This window comes from Canis lupus, chromosome 7 (assembly GCF_003254725.2).
Source record: "Canis lupus dingo isolate Sandy chromosome 7, ASM325472v2, whole genome shotgun sequence".
In the NCBI taxonomy this organism is placed as follows: domain Eukaryota; kingdom Metazoa; phylum Chordata; class Mammalia; order Carnivora; family Canidae; genus Canis; species Canis lupus.
Genome location: NC_064249.1, coordinates 39,938,114 through 39,944,941, shown reverse-complemented (window position 1 = coordinate 39,944,941; position 6,828 = coordinate 39,938,114). Strand labels below are relative to the sequence as shown.

Genomic DNA, 6,828 nt, shown 5'->3' with positions numbered 1-6,828 from the left:
CAAACTTCCTTTGGATTAAAAACAAATTTTTGTGTGATTGTGAACTCTGTAAAGGAGTTAGATGTAAATTTTTATTTTTATTTTTGTTTATTTATTTGAGAGAGAGAGTGACAGAGAGAGAGAGAGAATACAAGCAGGGGGAGCAGCAGGTAGAGGGAGAAGCAGATCTCCATCCCCGGGCTCCATCCCAGGACCCTGAGATCATGACATGAGCTGAAGGCAGATACTTCACCGGCTAAACCACCCAGGGGCTCCCGGAATTAGATTTATATTTTAACATTATTGTTTTTGCAAGTCTGAATAAAGTTTTTACCATACATCAAAGTGCTTTCCTGGTGAGCGTCGCTCACAATAATCCCGCGAACAAGATTTGTCCCATATACAACTTACGGAAACCACACACCCCTCTTCTAAATGTCTGATTCTTTTTTACAAAAAAAGTTTTTATTTTATTTTATTTTTTTTATGTGAAACAGCTTTAAAAAACAAAAAGTCCTAAGCCCAACCAAACTGTCACTTGAGAATAAGTTACTGGTCCTCTTCCCAGAAGCTACCAGACATGATCTCTGAAAATGGTTCACCATCCAATGGACCAATAAATTCCCACAAAATCATGCGAATCAGGAGGTTCAAACCTTCGTGTGCACTTTCATGACACTTGTAAGACCGCCAGGCCGTCAGGATATGCATGTCCGAAGCACTGCTGAGTCTCTGATGGATGTCACTGGTGGGCAGCAAAGGCAGCGCCACCATTGGTGCGATGCTGGAGGGGCGAGGAGTGCCTGGCAACTGCTCCCTCCCTCTTCTATAGAACTTCATTTATTTATTTCTGTACCATTCCTTTCACGTTCTGTCCTTGATGTGTTTTTCCAAAAGACATTCTGGCACCAAAGTAACTCAGAGACTTTGGGAACAAATTGAAAGAAGCCAAGGGGCAGGTGAGCAGGGCCAGTGGCCTGAGTCTCCGGGAGCAGGAGGGGGGAGGACATCACAGCAACACCAGGGCAGCCCAGTGAATTTGTTACCACGTCATTATGAGGCTCTGAGGAAGGACAGCGCACTCTGGAAGTCCCACCTCAGTGACTCCAGGACTCTCACCCTTACATGATGTCATCTCCTCTGAGTGTGGGTGGGATGATCCACGTGATGGTTTTACCTTTTCTGGCACAGGGGAGCTCCTCCACGTAGGCCAGGATGAAGCACCGAGTCTTCTGCGGGAAGAAGGCAGAGACTTGAACTGGGGCGGTTTCACCCGAGGGGGTCCTCCTGCTTCGGAGATGGGGGGCCATATGCAAGGGCCTGAGAGCAGCCTCCAGGAGCTGAGCGCCACCCAAAAAAAGACAAGGGGCCTCCTTTCCATGACAGCAAGGAGATGAAGTTGGTGGGGAACCCAGATGAGTTGCAGAGCAGGGTGACCCCAGACCCTCTGGGGAAAGTCCCCCAGTGGCCCCCTTGGTCTCCCACCTGCTCAGCCACATCACCTGCAGTGCTGTAGGGCCACACCGTTGAGTATACACAGAGATGCAAAGCTGACACGGGTGACAGGTGTCCCTGAGGGACAGGTAGGGCTCCAGATGCTGAGAAGAAGGCAGGCGAGAGCAAGACCACATGTGGGGGTAGGAAGGTCTGGGTGCCCGGGGGTGCTAGTGGTGCTGGCCTGGGGCCAGGCTCCCTGCAAGGAGTCTGAGGTCAACTGGAGAGATCTGGGGAGCCATCCCGAGCAGCTAATCTCTTCTCAGTGACATCATGAAGCCTTGCGAGCCAGGAGTTCCTTTGAAGGCTACTCCGACAGTACACGCAGGGCAGGTTGGAGGCAGACACAGAGGCAGGAAGAATATCAGGAACTTGTCACCACTGTCCAGGGGACAGGCAGGGGTCTTTCAGGGCCCACTAGGCCCCCGGCAAGTGCAGGTCCCTTCAGTGACAGGGGACAGAAGCACTGAAGAAACATCTGTCTTCTAGAGGCATCTAGATGCTTCCTGAAAGGGGCCGGGCGGGGGGAGTAATGCCGGTACTGCTCAAAGCAGTGTGGACTCTTGGTAATGCTCTTCCTCCTTCCCCATCTCTCTGCTTCTTCCCTGCACCCAGGTCTTCAGATCAAGCTCTGCTGTGGGGAAAACCCACATGCATTCGTTCAGGCAAGAGCATCCAACCCAGCTGGCGCTGCGGACGAGAAGGGGGCACAGAAACGGTGGGCCACAGGCAGCACCTTTGGGAGCGCACCAGGTTTAAACCCAAGGGTCACGGGGGATCCCTGGGTGGCGCAGCGGTTTAGCGCCTGCCTTTGGCCCAGGGCGCGATCCTGGAGACCCGGGATCGAATCCCACGTCGGGCTCCTGGTGCATGGAGCCTGTTTCTCCCTCTGCCTGTGTCTCTGCCTCTCTCGCTCTCTCTGTGTGACTATCATAAATAAATAAAAATTAAAAAAATAAATAAATAAAAATAAATAAATAAATAAACCCAAGGGTCACGGCAGGAAAAGGCAAGCGGGGGGTGGAAACGTATGATGTGTGGCCTTGAACCAACATTTACACCAATATCAAGAATATACATCATCAGTAATCTCGTATTCTCGTATTCTACGTCCCCTACCCCACTGTCCTTTGTCATAAAACACTAAGTCAAAAATGCCCATTGTTATTGGTGGCAGTGGCAGGGAGGTGGGGGGCAGACAAAAGTCCCAGAGGCTACCAGCAGCTCTGGGCACATGGGCCCTACTGGTTTTTTGCCTGTGGTGGTCACATCGCCTCCCGGGCCGTGGCCCCATGCGATTCTGCCTGACCCATGTTCCCGTCACCTGACAGCTCACAACCTTCTAGAACCCACGTACAGCTTACCTCCCTGGACGGAAAGATGCAAGATGTAGTCTCACCTTCATCTGCAAGCAAACCAGAGCAAACAGTGTGTCTCTTCTGAGCTTCCAGCAGGACTGTAGCTTTCTAACTTAATCCCAATTATGTGGAAAGAGAAAGGACATCTAAGACCCCAAATGCCAACAGAACCAAAGATGAAGCCCTGAGGCTCAGCTAATGTGCTTCTCATTGCTGCCTCAGAAAACAAGGTGGTGTTCTAGGTCAAATGCTGAGGGCTCTCTCATTTTTTGAGGGCTTACAATTAATTGAGCACTTTCACCACCTTATTTCATGATGTTCTCATGTCAACTCCATGTCCTAGTTATCAGATCTCCATCCTCGAGAAGGGACAGCCATCTGAGGTGGGTGAGTGATGATCTGTGGCTGAAATCTGGCCTCCCCGCTTCCAGATCCTGCTCTTTCTACTGGTCATGTGGACGTACCCGCAGGCTCGGTAGGTAAAGCGTCACATGCCACAATGGAGAGGACAGGCCAGCGCTATTTCCCCTGTGTAGATGACCCCTAACACTTTTGTGACCTCCATGGGGTTTTCCATATTTACCTTCCAGAGAACAGAGGCAAACAGTTTGCTAAATTCCTGTGGATCAATACTATTAAGTCAACCCTAAAATGAGTGTGCACAGTATGATGCTTCCTGAGATGACTCGCCCACATATGGGCCGGCCAACAACCCTGAAGACATCTGTTTTCCCTGAGCCATGCCCCGTTCCATCCTCTGGGTTAATCCCCCTGTAAGTCCTCCCGCCCAGTGCCCCCTGTGGGCTCACTACCTGCTGCCTGAGAGGGGGTCCCCACTATGTGACTTCCTATGTTTTCTTGGTGAAGACGTCCACACATACACACAAGCCTGCAACATGGCTGAGTGCCAGAGGTCATTCAAGGTTAGGGGTTCGTCAGAAGCTAAAGATTCACAGTGAAAGCGGTGCTCCAGAGAAGCGTCCTGGCCCACTCTTCCTAGCAAAGCTACCTACTCCTGCCACAGATGAAGGAATAGCACATAATTGGAGGGGAATACAAGGTGTGCTGTAGGAGTTTGCATAGACTCGATAATATTCTGTCTGTCTGGCCTTTATCCCCTCTTCCTGGAGCTGCAGAGAGGGCGCGGCCAAGGCTGCTGGGAAGGGGGGGTCATGTTGATTTCCCTACACAAATAACACATTTGTCAACGTGGGAAAAACTCAGAGAAGCTGACATCCTTCCCAAACTACTGATTTAATAAACACAATGGGCTGAAACAGTAATCTACTCCTCAAACTCTGGGAGGTTGGACCCGCATCACCCGCCAGCCAACAGACCTTGACTGTAGTTTCCATCGGCAATACTAAAGCCACCCAAAGACCAAGTGTCAGAGAATAGGTGAGTTCAGAGGAAAACATGGGTCCAGGGGGACAAAAGGAGCCAATGGCATATATCTCTGTCCAGGATCCTGCACGTCCCTGAAAAGTATCTTCTGCTGAGAAGGGGCTGTTGTCCATCAGGCTTCCAGAACATGGGGGAAGCACTCCTCACTGCCATGTTTCCTTGCCTGTGTCCTATGTTTCAGAAACAGTCTTCTGATTCCCAGTGCAGTCACCGAGAGCCCCGCTACCACTGGGGACGGCAGCTCTCCTGCAGGCACAAATCAGAGACCCAGGCATTCTGGTTGCTGGAAAGGAAACCCCTTCCTGCAAATCATTCTGCTGGAATTCTACTGAACAGGAGTCTGTCCCTCAGTGGACAAAGAAAATCCAGGTGCTGGCCCTAAAAATCCCAGGACTGAGCTACGGTAAGCCCTGAGCTCAGGGACACCTTGGAGGTGCCAGGGCCGTGTGAGACCACTGAATTCCGATGAGTGAGAACCCCCATGCTCCCCTAAAAAACACCCTTTACACATCAGAATTCCTAGAAGTCACGCCTGCATCATGAGGAATCCTTTGAGAAAGTCTTGCTGGGAAACAATTTTTAAGTATTTGGTTGCCCACAAAAATATCTGATGGTTTCCCTTCCCCCCACCATGGACTAAGTACCTACCATGTATTTATGTGTATGTACACGCACAGATCACGTATGTGTATGTGTGTATGTGCTCATTCTTCCTGACTTGTTCCTTTTACCACCATGTTTACATGTCTCTGCACCAGGGGCCAAAATCAGGTGCTCAAAGCATCACCCATGGTCTCAGCCACAACTCCCACCTGTAGGCACAGTGCCATGGGGCAGACCACACCATGGATGACTCAAGGCAGGCCTGGTCACCCAGCTGTCCCCTGCTCTCAGCCCTCAGGCCGCGGAAGTCCAGCTGCCCACAGCAGGCCCCCATCCCACCTCCTAGAGTGACAGTCCTCCTGGCTCTGCTGTGGCTTCCCGCCCGCGGACATGTCCTGCTGCTCCCGGTTCTGTCAGGGCGTGGCTCCCAGCCTTCTCCTGCATCCAGGAAAGTGCTCACCCAGCAGGTCCTCTTTCTCACTTGGGCCCTGGGGTGGGTCCGCAGATGGTGAGGAGCCGGGAAGCAGGACAATGTCCCTCCCAGGAGGAGGCTGGCAGAGAGCCGCAGCTAATGAGCACTTCTGGCTGCAAGGACTTTCCAAAACAGCTGAAGGCGTGGGCAGGGACAGTCTCCCTGGCACATGTCAGATTTGCCTTTAAAGGAATCCAACTGCCTTCAGGAAGAAACGTCCAAAGTACTTAGCCTGGTGATCAAGGTTCTGCAGTTTCACCCTAGAACACCATCCACGTGGCTCGCCTCTTGATTCCCTCCATGTCATTGCACCCTGGGCGGGTCCCAGGCAACGCACCCCTCAGACCCTGGCTCACACGTCCCCTCCCTCGAGCAGTCGGGCAGCATTTTTCCCTCAAACCCAGTCCCTTGGAGACGCTGACAGCCCCAAAGGGCAGCAAAGAAGAGCAGACACAAAAGCCCCAACAGCTCTCTAGTCCAACAGGTGGTCACATCCAGGACCGGTGGGACCTCATCACCTTTCAAGACACACACACCCCCTGCCCCGCCACCCCACCCCCCACCCCCCACTGGATCCTACCAGTGAGCATCCACTTGCCTGCCCTCTCTGAACATTTTGATGCTCACAGAAGACTTCCCATTTTCAGTTCAGGCTGAAAGACCCTTCCCGCTCCCTCTGGCACCAGGAACGTGCCAGGAGCCCCTGCCCATCAATCCCACATGTCCGAGCTCCCCCATCCTTCCCGGGCCAGCGCAGGCACCATTTCCTCCACAAATCCTTTCCAAGCCCTTGGAGCAACGAGAAGCCCCCCACGTGGACCCACACACCTGACCCACCCACCACCACCCCAGACACTCGTCACTGGAGACTTACAGTCTTCTCTGCACTTGGCTTAACACCTCCCCACATACGAAGATTCATCTTTGATAAAAGTTTTATTTTTAATTCATCTTTAGTTCCCTCTCAGCCTGGAAGCATGGTACATTGGCCACAATACATTCTAAGTATTTTGTTGAGTAGATGAACGACCTCTCTCCGGAGCCGATATTTGAGTCTATGTGTAGTTCTGGCTGGTCAGAGGAAGGCATCTCTGCCACTCAGGGGAGAAGTCCCTGGACAGTCACTTAGTTACTTAGCTCCAATATTAGGCATGAAAAAACAAATCGGGATCCCTGGGTGGCGCAGCGGTTTGGCGCCTGCCTTTGGCCCAGGGCGCGATCCTGGAGACCCCGGATCGAATCCCACGTCAGGCTCCCGGTGCATGGAGCCTGCTTCTCCCTCTGCCTGTGTCTCTGCCTCTCTCTCTCTCTCTCTCTCTATGTGACTATCATAAATAAATAAAATTAAAAAAAAAAAAAAAAAAAAAAAAAAAAAAAAAAACAAATCTATTTTTGTGAGGTGAGCACATGAGAATGCTGCTTTGTAGTCTTTCTTGTAATTACACAAATCAGAATGGTTATCTAGAACCTTGTTTTTAACAGATACCAGTTGTCAGTATCAGTAAAACACTCTAAGGA

The 6,828-nt window shown here is 51.4% G+C and overlaps 1 long non-coding RNA gene across 1 annotated transcript; it reads right to left on the bottom strand.

Annotated features, from left to right (window-relative positions):
- Positions 1 to 447: 447 nt before the first annotated feature.
- On the bottom strand, positions 448 to 5,549 carry LOC118355182 (uncharacterized). The gene is made up of 2 exons (XR_004817135.2): positions 5,178 to 5,549; positions 448 to 1,211 (listed from the first exon to the last, which is right to left on the bottom strand). It is a non-coding gene; the product is annotated as an uncharacterized LOC118355182 (long non-coding RNA).
- Positions 5,550 to 6,828: the final 1,279 nt, after the last annotated feature.